Raw genomic sequence first — 14,201 nt, 5'->3', positions numbered from 1 at the left:
CAACCCGAAACTCTATGTCCCGACGATGTAGATCTGCATAACTCTTTTGTCGATCCTGGGTCGCTCTCATCCATTCCCCGATCATCTTAACTGTTCCACCATCTCATGTACCATCTCTGGTCCTAAAACCACTTTGCCAAAGACTATCGTCCCAACAGATTGGACTCCTACATCTCCTCCCATACAAAGCCTCAAACGGTGCCATACCAATACTAGTGTGATAGTTGTTATTGTAAGAAAATTCTATCAAGTCCAACCTCTCGCTCCCGCCTACCACCAAAATCCATCACACAAGCTCGCAACATATCCTCAAGGGTCTTGATTGTTCTCTCGGTCTGCCCATCTGTCGCAGGATGAAATGTTGTACTCATCTTCAAAGTCGTTCCCAACGATTCCGCAACTCCTTCCAAAACCTCGATATAAACCTCGCATCTCTGTCAGACACTATGTCCTTAGGGACTCCATGTAACTTAAGCACGTTCTTTCGATAGGCCATAGCCAGTTGTGCCTTATTCCATGTATCTTTCATTGGAACAAAGTGAGCTGACTTGGTCAGACGATCCACTATCACCCAAATCATATTGTTACCTTGTTGACTCTTAGGCAAACCCACAATGAAATCCATGGAAATGGATTCCCACTTCCACTCAGGCACCTCTAAAGACTGAATCTTACCTTGTGGTCTTCTCTGTTCCCCTTTAACTCTCTGGCATGTCAAACAACGGACACAAACTCAATTTGTCTCTTTCTTCATCAGGCCACCAAAACGTTTTCTTCAAATCTTTGTAAAGCTTGTCTCCACCGGGATGAACTGAATATGGTGTGCAATGCGTCATGTCATGATTGTCTTTTTCAACTCCTCGTCATTAGGAACACACCACCTACCATCAAACCTCAAACTACCATCCGTATGAATAGAAAAGCGGGACACTTTGTCCCTTTTCTACTCCGACTCTCCACTCCACTATCTTAGGATCCAAAGCTCGCTTATCCCGAATGTCATCATAAAACTCAAGTTTGTCTTGTCATATCACCCATGGCATCTCCTTTCGCATCATATGTATCCCGAACCTCGCTACCTCATCTCTCAACCTCATCAAAGATAGAGTTGTACACAAAGAATGTACACTCTTCCTACTCAAAGCATCGGCTACAACATTGGCTTTCCCTTCATGGTAGATGATTTCCATGTCATAATCGCCAATCAACTCCATCCACCTCCTCTGTCTCATGTTCAACTCCTTCTGCGTGAAGATGTACTTGAGACTCTTGTGATCAGAAAATACCTTAAAGATTGCTCCATAAAGGTAATGTCTCCAAATCTTGAGAGCAAACACCACTGCACCCAACTCCAGATCATGAGTAGGGTAATTCTCCTCATAAGGCTTCAACTGCCTAGAAGCATAGGCAATCACTTTACCATTCTGCATCAACACACATCCTAGCCCATTCTTGAAGCATCGTATAAACCTCGAAATTCTCGCTCCCTTCAGCAATGCTAGGACGGAGAGCGTGGTCAAACGCTCCTTTAATGTTTGGAACGCCGTCTCACAACTCTCATCCCAACGAAACCTGTTCTCTTTCCTCATCAACGCTGTCATCGGTCTAGCTATCTTGGAGAAATCTTTCACGAACCGCCTTTGTAGTATCCAGCTAAACCCAAGAAACTTCTAACCTCAAAGAACATTCTTTGGTGCTTCCCACTTTGTCACCGCCTCAATCTTCGCCGGATCCTGACTACCCCATCTTTAGAAATTACATGCCCAGGAAAAGCAACTTTCTCCAACCAGAACTCACACTTGGACAAACTTAGCATACGGCTCATGATCCTCAAAGTCCGCAACACGATCCTCAGATGCTCCTCATGCTCCTCCTTAGTCTTAGAGTAGACTAAGATATCATCGATAAACACCACCACGAACTAGTCCAAGAACTGTCTGAAGATCCTATTCATCAAATCCATAAACACTGCCGGCGCATTAGACAACCCAAATGGCATCACCACATACTCATAATGGCCATACCTCGACGTGAAAGCTGTCTTCGGTATGTCCACATCTCTAATCTTCACCTGATGGTACCCCGACCTCAAATCAATCTTAGAAAAGACTGTTGCACCGCTCAACTGATCAAACAGGTCATCTATCCTTGGCAAAGGATACTTGTTCTTTATCGTCACACGGTTCAGCTCCCGGTAATCTATGCACAGCCTCAAACTCCCATCTTTCTTCTTCACGAAAAGAACTGGTGCTCCCCAAGGCGATACACTTGGTCTAATGTATCCCTTCTCTATCAAATCATCCAACTGCTTCCTAAGCTCCTCCATCTCCTTAGGACCCATACGGTACGGTGCCTTAGAGATTGGCCCCGTCCCTGGCTTCAACTCAACGGTGAAATCTATCTCCCTCTTCGGTGGCAACCCCGGAATCTCCTCTGGAAAAACATCTGCAAACTCTCCCACCACTGGTATCTCGTCAACTGCCGGTCTCTCTATCCGGTCATCTCTCACATGGCACAAAATCAACGGACATCCCTTCCTCAGATACGACTTCAAGGTAATAATTTGCAATCAACTTAACTTTGGGTTTGACTAGAAACCCACGGTAAGACACACTAACACCCTTAGGACCTCTTAGGGACACTTTCTTTTGATGACAGTCTATCTTAGCTTTATACTTTCCTAACCAATCCATCCCAACTATCATCTCAAAACCATTAAAAGGAAACTCCAGCAAGTCTACAGGGAAATCGACTTGCCCAACTATCAAAGATACATCTCTAAACAACCTCCCACACGATACAGACTCACCCGAAGGTATGAAAACTTGCTCCCTAACAGACTCATATACTCTCAAACCCAACTGTTTTACATGACTCGAAGACACAAACGACTGAGAAGCCCCCGAATCAAACAAAACAAACGTAGGAATACCATTAACAAGGAATGTACCGGTGATAACGTGCGCATCCTCCTCAGCTGCCTTCTTGTCCATCATGAACAACTTGCCATCGGTCTTCCGCCCACCTCCCGGACAAGATCTTGGCGATGCGGTCGGCTTAGCACCCGACCCTTGATTGTTGTTGTTGTTGTTCGTCGGTGTCTTCTGATAAGAATTACCGCCGTTGCGGTTGCCTCCACTCTGGTAGCTCTGACCTCCCCGGTTTGGCCATGATCCGGTGGTCCGTTGCTCGCAAAGCTCGTGCGGAGTCTCGAAAGATCCGGTGCACTCGTGCACTCATGTCTCTTATGGCCTACGCCACCACAACCAAAGCAGTCACTCCCGCCTATTGCTCACACTCCCACGGCCTCGCCCACGGGAAGCCCCAAAGACTAAACCCGGACCCGGAAGAAAATCCCTTAGATTGATTGTGGTTGCCTTTCTTGAAATTAGATTGGCCACCACCCTCGCTCTCGGACTTCCTCTTCTCTCCACCTGACCTCTCCTGAGCCATCTCCACTAGTCTCTCAGCTCTCCCAGCCCTCTCATACGCTTCCTTTACATCAGTAAGGACTCCCACGGGTAACTTATCCATAATTTTCGTGGTTAGCCCTCTCTCAAACCTCAAAGCCAGATTCTCCTCACTCAAACCCATATCCTCCGCATATCTAGATTTCTCATTGAACTCCCTGTAGTACTCACCACGAGACATCTCAAAGAGTCATCTTAAACTTGTCGAACTCCTCCCTCGCTTACTCCTCACATGTTCGGTACGAACTCCTTCCTCACGACCCCCTACGAAACTCCTCCCAAGGTATAGCAGGTAACCCTTGGTTGGTATATATCTCCTTGGCACTCACTTTCACCGAATCCCACCACTTGCCACCTGCCTCCCTCGGATAGAATGCGGCTGATCCACTCTCATCTCATCGGGACGAACTAAATCTAGTATGTTCTCCATCTCCCTCACCCAACTATCAAGAAGGTTAGGCTCCTCAACTCCCTTGTACTCCTTCGGGTTAAACCTCGCAATATAGAGGCTGACTTTAGCATGGTCAACCTCCTTCTCCTTACTCTTATCCTTGTCCTCATTCACTCTCTTCAGGGTCTCAGTAAGAGCATCCTGGTGCTCTAACATCTTGACGATGTCGTCCGTAGTCATAAGCTCTGCTCTCGCATACAAAGCATTTCTCTTGGGCGGCATCTTGAAGCTATATAAGAAAGGGTAAACATAAACACACGTACTAGACCTCAAAACACTAAAACGCGCGCCAGAACCTACTCGATCGAGTATCCAAACCCACTCGATCGAGTAACGGGCTACTCGATCGAGTGCCCCCATGTACTCGATCGAGTACCCAAACTCCAGAACCAAACGGACCTTCTGATCTCTAACCCACTCGATCGAGTATCTAGGCTACTCGATCGAGTGATTTTCTACTTCTACTCGATCGAGTACCCCTAGTTACTCGATCGAGTGCCCCAAAACGCGATTCGGACTCAAAATCGCAAAAACCTACCCGATCGAGTCAGCCTCACTCGATCAAGTACCACCAATACGTAAGAGCTATCCGCATATTACGTCATATACTAACATGCTAACTTTATAAATCACATTATATCATAACAATCATGCTATTAATTGCCACGTTGTAAAACATTCCATCATGCTATCATTTCATCAACAATGTCTATATATATATAACATCACTTTTCTTTTATCTCATCAACTTCCAATTCGAACATCCAACCATCAACACATTCCATCACATTGTTACGTAAGTTACTAAGCACACACATGACTCAACACACACATTTCCCCCATGTGACTGGTTCAAAGTTGTAGGGCGACCCCCGCGACTTTAGGACGTCTCCCAAGCCTTTGCACTAGCTCCTACAACTTCTACCCCGGGTTCATTTTAATTGACTCCCTATGTTCATTAAGTTCATTGGTTACAGGTTTCAGGATCGTCGCTCTGATACCATTTGTAACACCCCCATACTCCAAGTGCCTTACCAGGACCACTCAGGTATGAAGACATCACCATCTCGGCCGCCCGAGGTATGATAATCAAATAGACAAAACAGAAACAACATTTATTGTAAATAGTTTAATGAATAAATACAATCCTCGAAACCAAACTGAAAGTACAATACATTATTCCAAACTATCTGTTCTCAACTGAAATGTAAATAAATGCTAAACTACAGCGGAAGACTCTATCGTCATGTCGTGGCCATCCCAGCTATCCCAGTACTCATCTCTATACCTGCTCAATATCTGCTCACCATCCCCGAATGGATCACCGCAGGTTTTACAAAACAACACCGGGGTCAGTACTAATCACACAATCAATATAAATAACAATAATAAGACAAACATACAGCTGAACTGTCACACACACACATACACCACCAACTCCCATCATCTCAATACCGATCGTCCCTTTGGACCGACCACCGCCGATGGGGGACCAGCCGTTCCCACCTAAGCCCCGCTCATCGTACGAGCGATAACCCTGTCCATTAATGTGCACATCCCCTTTCGTGGCGGGTTCCACGAAGGGCGAAACTAGGGCGTGAGATCACTCCCGCAAGTGACCCCACTCAGCCGAGAACGCATCTCGAGAGCCATAGAAACCAATCACAATCACAATCACAATCACAATCACAATCACAATCACAATCACAATCACAATCATCATATCAAACAACTAACTACAGCACATCACCAATATCCCATTATGGGACTAATACTGAGTAGGAAATCCTACCTGGAAAGCACAACACGCAGACGGTATCTACAATTTGTATCAAAACGGCTCCTCTACGAATTCTCCTCCTACCATACAACACATAGATGCTACCATTCAATTACTACTCATAAAAACCCCCAATTCCCAAATTAGGGTTTCATCAATCTTAACAAAACATTATAGAAATTATATTAAAAGCTTACCCTCGACGCAAGGAATCCAACGACACGAACTACGATACGAACCGACCGTCTGAACTCCGGGAATTGTCAAGAACGCGATTAGGAAGAAGAACTAGTTGCTTTCTCTCTTAAACAGGTTTTAGGTTTTGTAAAAAGTGATTTAAAACAATTACGAATATGTTTAAATACCTTAATCGCGTAATTAACAAAACCCGAGAAAACTCCCCCAAAACCAGGACACTCGATCGAGTACCCAAGGTACTCGATCGAGCCCCCTACTCGATCGAGTGCCCCAGCTACTCGATCGAGTGCCCAACAGGTCAGAAACTATTTTGCTTCGCCACTTACCCTTACTCGACAGAGTAAGGCCTACTCGATAGAGTACCCCCAAGACTATAAATACGGAGTATTACAGATCTGGAGTAAGGGGTGAGGGTACATATTAGGAAGCTCTTTTGATCGAACACCTAATCCCGCCCGCCTCGGTAGCGGCCTCTACTAATGATTAGGGAAATTATTCATACTCGATATATCGTCGATTATATGCATGCAATGCAACATCCAAGTTTTGATCCTAGCATGTGAAGATTAGACTAAGTCGGTGAGCAATTAATTTAGCATACAATTGATGTCAAAGTCGGGATTTAGGTTCAATTACATGTGAAAACATACAAGTGATACAAAAAGAACAATAAACAAAATTATAATAATAATAAAAAAAATAAAATAATTAAAAATTACAATAATTACATCGGGTTTAGTGGTTTATGTCGAAAATACTTTTAAAACGGATAATTTAAGAAAAAGAATAAAGGAATGAATTAACGAACAAATTATTAGGCGATAATACGGTTAATAGTTAATTATACGTAAGCTAATTAAACAGGTCAGGGCAGAACGGAAGTTCAGAGACAGAAGTCAACCTGGAACAAAGAAGAGATCGCCCTTTGGAAGAGGCGCAACGGTTGTTGCGTGCATTCCAAGGGTGAATTCGTCGTCAGTTTTAATTGCAAATCGTTAATATTAATTGGTGATTTTAAGGATTGATTATGATATTGACTCGGATGAAAGTGATTTAATACATTAATTACATATGAATGGGTCATAAAAGCAATAAAACATGGACGAAACGAATGCAAACGAATTATTTACATGGATGAACGATTGATTAATGACATAGGTGAACTAAATAGGTTAAATACGACGAATTAATGAAAAACTAATGACGAATGAACGATGAATATGACTATAAACAGATGGGAATATATCAAAGATCGAATTCCAGAAACTCGATATGAATAAATCGAATCTCTACAACCCGGATTGACTTTAATGACGAAAACCCGCAAATATTGGATTATAAGGGATTTAAGGTCGGATTTTAATGAGTAATTATATGCTAATGATGATAAACAGTGTACATGTGAAATTATTATGCTATGGTATCAAAGAATTGACGAAAACAAAACAAAGAAAACGAATTTACAGAGGACGAAGGAAGAAGAAAGGAAGCAGGAACTGCGACAGCCTCACGAAGAGGCGCAGCAGGAACTACGCTCCTTCGAAGAGGCGCAGCAGTTGCTGCGTCCTTTCTCGACGGTTATCTTATGGTAATCCGTAAAAAAGGTTTTAAACGAGGTTTTATAAATCGGTTTTAATAAGTATTTTCGACATAAATCTTACATGAGTGATACAAAAAGCAAAGAACAATAAATAAAGAAGGATTTACACCCTCAGACTTACATGTTTGACGAAACGAGATGAACTAAGTTTATGATTAGTGATACTCGACTCGAATGTAATGAAAGTGCCCTTGTAAGAGGAAAACGATTAAGATTAATTAAGTTGATTAGTTGTGGAGTTGGTCAAATTGGTCGGTCATGCAAACGAGGCTGGTACTCAGAAGGATCCGAGCTTACGTGGTCGAATGTTCAAGCACGTAGACGCCAAAAAGTAAGAACGTGGTCTAGAATGCAAAGGGAGAAGAGAAGGGCGGACACTCGCGTGAGAAATATGAGGAGCGAAGGCTCCTATTTATACTAATCACGTGAAGGAATAGGGTTTCCGGAGAAACTTTGGAAGTGAATCTCGAAAAGATATGAAAAAGATACGAAAAATACGCGAGAAAAGGACTGGGAAGAGGCGCAGAGCCATCTGCGTCTCTTGGAAGAGGCGCAAAGACTGCTTTGCGTCTGTTCCGTGTGGTTTCCTCTGCGGAAGAAAGATTTCCGTGTTTAATTTATGGAATAACGGGATAATCTTATTTTCCTTAATATTTTGTATGAATATTACGGGAAATTGTTTACCAAAGATTAAAAGATTGTGAAAGATTTATAAAATATGGAATAGAAATATCCGGAACATTCCAGAACATTATGACTCGGGTTTTAACGGTTATCAGAAAATGAAGACGGTTTTAGGCCTGGACTCCAAATGTACTCTAATTACTGTCAAAACGACCGTATCGGCGCGTAGATGACAACTAAGAGGTAGACATCAGTGTTTGAGTTATCACTTGACGATAAACTTACGAACTGTCACAAATCGTTCCGCGTACCAAACATGCGGCCCAATCATCACCGGGTGGTTTGCGGAAGGTGCAGAAATGAGGTATCTACAGAGCCCCCACTGTAACATTCCGTTTGATGTTATGGGTATTTTGATATTGGATTGGCTCTGGATGATATATTACGGAGCTAGTTGGTAGTGTATGGAGTTAGTGTTGAGAGAGATGTAATGGAGTTGATACGATATCGTGAGCCATGTTGTGGAGGTAGGAATAGTTAGTGGAGTTGGTGTTACGAGTTCATGTTTGGGTTGGAGTTTTGTTTAGAGTTCTTAGTCACGTAGTTGTGTCTTGATCGAGTTAGTATGTTTGATTTTGAGTATGGGTTGAACTTCGGGGACGAAGTTCTTTTTAAGGAGGGAAGACTGTAATACTCCGTATTTATGAGTCTCGGGGTACTCTATCGAGTAGGCCTTACTCTGTCGAGTAAGGGTGAGTTGCGTTTTAAAATAGTTTCTGACCTGTTGGGTACTCGATCGAGTAACTAGGATACTCGATCGAGTAAGGGGGCACTCGATCGAGTACCTTAGCTACTCGATCGAGTAAGCCGGATTTCTGGGAGTTATTTCTCGGGTTTTGTTAATTATGCGATTAAAGTATTTAAGCTTTTCCGTCATTGTTCTTAAACACTTTTCAAAACCTAAATTACTGTCAAGAGAGAAATCAAAGTACGTTCTTCACTTTAATCGCATTGTTAACAAATCCCAGAGTTTGGAAGGTCGGATTTCACCGTTCGTTATACCGTTGAGATCCTTGCGTCGAGGGTAAGACCTATGTACCGTTTGTATAGTATTTCCTTTAAGTTGTTTAAACCCTAATATGGGGATTTGGGGGTTTTGTGTAGATTGTGATTTGGTAGTGTTTATATATTTGTATGATAGGAGGAGGTTTTGTAGAAGAGGCTTTTTGATACAGCTGTAGAGACCGTCTGATTGTTGTGCTTTCCAGGTAGGATTTCCTACTCAGTATTAGTCCCATAATGGGATGATTGTTGATGTGTTGAGATTGATTGTTTGATATAGTAATTGTAACACCCCCATATTCCAAGTGCCTTATCAAGACCACTCAGGTATAAGGATGCCACCATCTCGGTTACCCGAGGCATGATATTCATAAGACAATAACGAAACAACTTTAAAAGTAAATAAAGTTTAAAGTGATTACATAGCAATTCCAAACTCATAAAAAGAAATACAAGATTCTCAGACGGTCTACTGCTAAAACTATCAAAGCTATAAAACATCGTCTGACACAGCGGAAGACTTCTAACTGCCACGTGATGACTCATCCCAGCTATCCCATACGCGTCATATCATACCGCTCAATAATCGCTCACCACCCCGAATGGATCACCACAGTTTTTAAAACATTTAAACGGGTCAGTACTAATTACACAACTCAATATATCAACAATAAGATAAAAGACGACAACTTTTAACCGTCACACACAACCACACCAATCTCAACAATCTCAATCACCGATCGTCCCTTTGGACTACCCGCCGATGGGGGACCGCAGCCCGTACCCACCAAATCCCCGCTCCTCATAATGAGCGATAACCCTGTCCATTAATGTGCATATCCCTTTCCGTGGCGGGTTCCACGAAGGGCGAAACTAGGGCGTGAAGCCACTCCCGCAAGTGACCCCACTCAGCCGAGGACACGCCTCAAGAACCAGAGACAAACAATCACAATCAACAAACCGTCACAATACAATTACTATATTATTCAATCAACCACAACACATCAACAATCATCTCATTATGGGACTAATACTGAGTAGGAAATCCTACCTGGAAAGAACAACTATCAGACGGTCTCTACAACTGTATCAAAAAGCTTCTTCTACAAAACCTCCTCCTATCATACAACATACAAACGCTACCAAATCACAAACTACTCAAAAACCCCCAAATCCCTAGATTAGGGTTTAACCAACTTAAAGGAAAGACAATAAAAAGGGTACATAGATCTTACCCTCGACGCAAGGATCTCAACGGTATAACAAACGATGAAAACCGACCTTCCAAACTCCGGGATTTGCTAACAATGCGATTAAGATGATGAACGTACTTGCTTTCTCTCTTTGACAGTAAATTAGGTTTTGCAAAAGTGTTTAGAATGATGATGGAAAAAGGTTATATACCTTAATCGCATAATTAACGAAACCCGAGAAATAACTCCTCGTAAACCGGCTACTCGATCGAGTAGCTAAGGTACTCGATCGAGTGCCCCCTTACTCGATCGAGTATCCTAGTTACTCGATCGAGTACCCAACAGGTCAGAAACTATTTTAAAATGCAACTCACCCTTACTCGACAGAGTAAGGCCTACTCGATAGAGTACCCAAAGACTCATAAATACGAAGTATTACAGTCTTCCCTCCTTAAAAAGAACTTCGTCCCCGAAGTTCAACCCATACTAAAAAACAAACATACTAACTCGATCAAGACACAACAACGTGACTAAGAACTCAAAACAAAACTCCAACCCAAACATGAACTCGTAACACCAACTCCACTAACTATTCCTACCTCCACAACATGGCTCACGATATCGTATTGACTCCATATATATCTCTCACGACACCAACTCCATACATAACTAACTACCATCCTCTAACGCTACTAGCTCCATAGTATCATCCACTATCAAATCCGAAATTAAGACACTCATAGACATCAAACGGAATGTTACATTCTACCACCCTTAAAAGAAACTTCGTCCTCGAAGTTTACTAACATCATAAATATCATCATCCAACTGTCAACACTGGTGAAATATTCTCACACTCCTAAACATCGAACTACTACAAGCACGGTCATGACCTTTAACAAAATTAACCACAACACGAATCAACCTTTTATTCGACATCAAGACTCAAACTTCCAAATATATTACCATATGCACACCCATCAAAATCTCTTTTATCGCATCCTACTCCTCTTAAGATAAATGTTACGTCCTCGTAACTCGCTAATACTAAATCCTAGATATATCTTTTCATTATCCTCATCACCACCGCATGTCAAAGAATACCACCTATAATCTAAACACTCGCCATGCACATATCCAAGGTTCTCTTACTTAAACAACTCTCATACTTCACTTCACTCGTCACACCACCTAACCTATACCGCAAATTCCTTAGCTTAACCCAAAACTTCACTTGTTCCCTATTACTGCAACATGACACACCTCTCTATATAAACTATATAAAACGCTTATCGCCAAAAGCATAACTCACGATCCACACTTGTTACGTACACTCACACTAGATCCTCAAGTTCCTTTCTTTCATTACCGCAAGACTCATACATAACTTAACACGACACTTATTATTCAACACCCTACACTCACTGTCTCAACAAAGGATTATGAACCACCTGCATATATCAGATCATTACCACACATGTTCTACGAATCACTTGCCATGAGTATGACTACCGATGCCTCATCTTAAAACAAGATCAAAATTATCAGTAACAACTTCTCACAATCGTGTCCCATCAATGAGAATGTCACTATACCATGACAACAACGAAAATATGTACAACTCTCTTTCATATCATACTCTACCCTCATTCCAAAACTTATCGGTAAGAAACATTGATAACAAAACAACGTCTATCTCGTACAAACCGAAACTCACAGAAGCAACATCAAACAAAACAACAATCTATGTATGATGGTATGTACTTTGAAACTCGACTCATAATCATCCCGCCTACTTCACCACAACCGGTGACGGCATCACAACACCGCCACCAACAGACCACACCATGCAGTGCGAAAATACCCGCATCACAACACTAAATATCGTGCCCGGATCACCACCCGAGGCACCACAACCACATCGATAGTCATCGCAACTGCATACAACTCCCATAAATACTGACTTAGAATAACTTCTCAGACAAGAAAAACTTACTCAAATCCACTTTACTAAATCATAACACATATTTTATGAATTAAACAGATAATAACCTCGTGAATATCATCCCCTTACCATATCACAGATTGACATGTATCATGAATACATACATGTATAGCCAGTCATGCCAGATCACTCAAATTATTACCTTTTTGAATATCATTCAATTAGATTAGCGTACTCAACATGCATTACAGAATATTCAAATAACAACTTTATAATAATCACACCATACCACGTCTTGTGAGGTCAAAACCACACACAAACATTTATATATCACATACCCGTAATCACATCCAACCAGTCAATCCTGATCACGTATGTTACCACTCAACAAAGGTTACCTGTCGCCCGAGCTTAACTCGCATGCCCCTCATCACATTCTTCCATTCGCATAACCAGCACCTTCTGCCACACATAACTATACAGCTAACACTCACTATGAGAAATCGCCTCCTAAGACTATGTCTTATACTTCCTCACAACCATACCTATCAATCCGGCCTTTGTAAAATTAACCTCTCTAGGACTGCTGTCTTTCTTATCTATCATCACCCTTAACCACTAGTGACAATACCACCACTGCTCGTATATCAAACCTCTTACACTCATATCAAAACAACACGGTTTTTCTCCTATCTTCGGTTAACATCCCCAAATAAAGAACATCAAACCCATCAACAAAATTACCTCAACATTATTCCCAATACTATCTTAATTGTATCGTCATCTAACTTTCCACCAAAAATCTTATATCGTGTAAATACTCCACCAACTCTTACTCCCTTAATTCCTCGAAACTCATTATTAATCATGTTGTCCTGAAGCTCCCATATAACCATTAACTAACATCCTTATGATAATATCACACATTTTGATGATTCCTTACCTTTATATCACATAACTCCGGTGAAAATTTTCTTAGCTTACTTTTTACTCTTCTTTTCTCTTCACATTCAACAGTACCATTTAATAGCTCAACTCCTTATTACTTCTATCTAATTCTTTAGTGCTCCGGTTACCTTCTCATTCCGCCAAAGCTCAAATCCCATTATTTCATGTCGATATCATCTCACTCTTTCTTACCATGGATCTTCTCTTATTATGCTATCGCTCACACTTGTCACTAACCTATCCATAAAATCAACGTTCACTGTTTAAACAACTTCATTTCATGCTGTTAAATGCCCAAAAAAATCACACGTAGTTTCGCCTCTTAATAAACCAAATCTCCCAAACTCACTCACTGTCTACAAATCCACCTCGCAACATGTCTCCATAAAGTTCACTATATACCACTCTTCTCAACCCCTTTAAAACGAACTTTCACTACATATATTCTTGACCCACACGACTCCTAACCATCTCACTCTATAATTCTTTACACATCTCAAGTTGCCACTATCCAAACTTTCCTTTCAATCTTTTCATTCTCACGTTCCTTAGACCCACATCATCCCTTACCCACTTCCACTTACTTTTAAATCACTCAATTTCGCGATTAAATCACTCACCACGTCTCACCAAAACTTGCACCATGCCTCAATCAGCTCATCAATATTCTTTTTCTTTTTCCACTTCTCAGCACAACCACATATAGCTCATCTCCTCCCACCAAACTCATACTCACCATAAGGTGCCACTCACCACCCCATAAGATTGGGTAACTTACGTATCAAGACCAACTTACATGTAAAATAATGCATAAAGAAGTAAAATAACAACTTTGAATTAAACATAATATGCAACGAATGTCAAAAGATAAGCATATGACCCAAAACAGAGGTCACTAGATCGAGTACCGGCCACTCGATCGAGTAGGTG

This window comes from Silene latifolia, chromosome 9 (genome assembly GCF_048544455.1).
Source record: "Silene latifolia isolate original U9 population chromosome 9, ASM4854445v1, whole genome shotgun sequence".
Classification (NCBI taxonomy): Eukaryota; Viridiplantae; Streptophyta; class Magnoliopsida; order Caryophyllales; family Caryophyllaceae; genus Silene; species Silene latifolia.
This window is presented reverse-complemented; position numbering follows the sequence as displayed.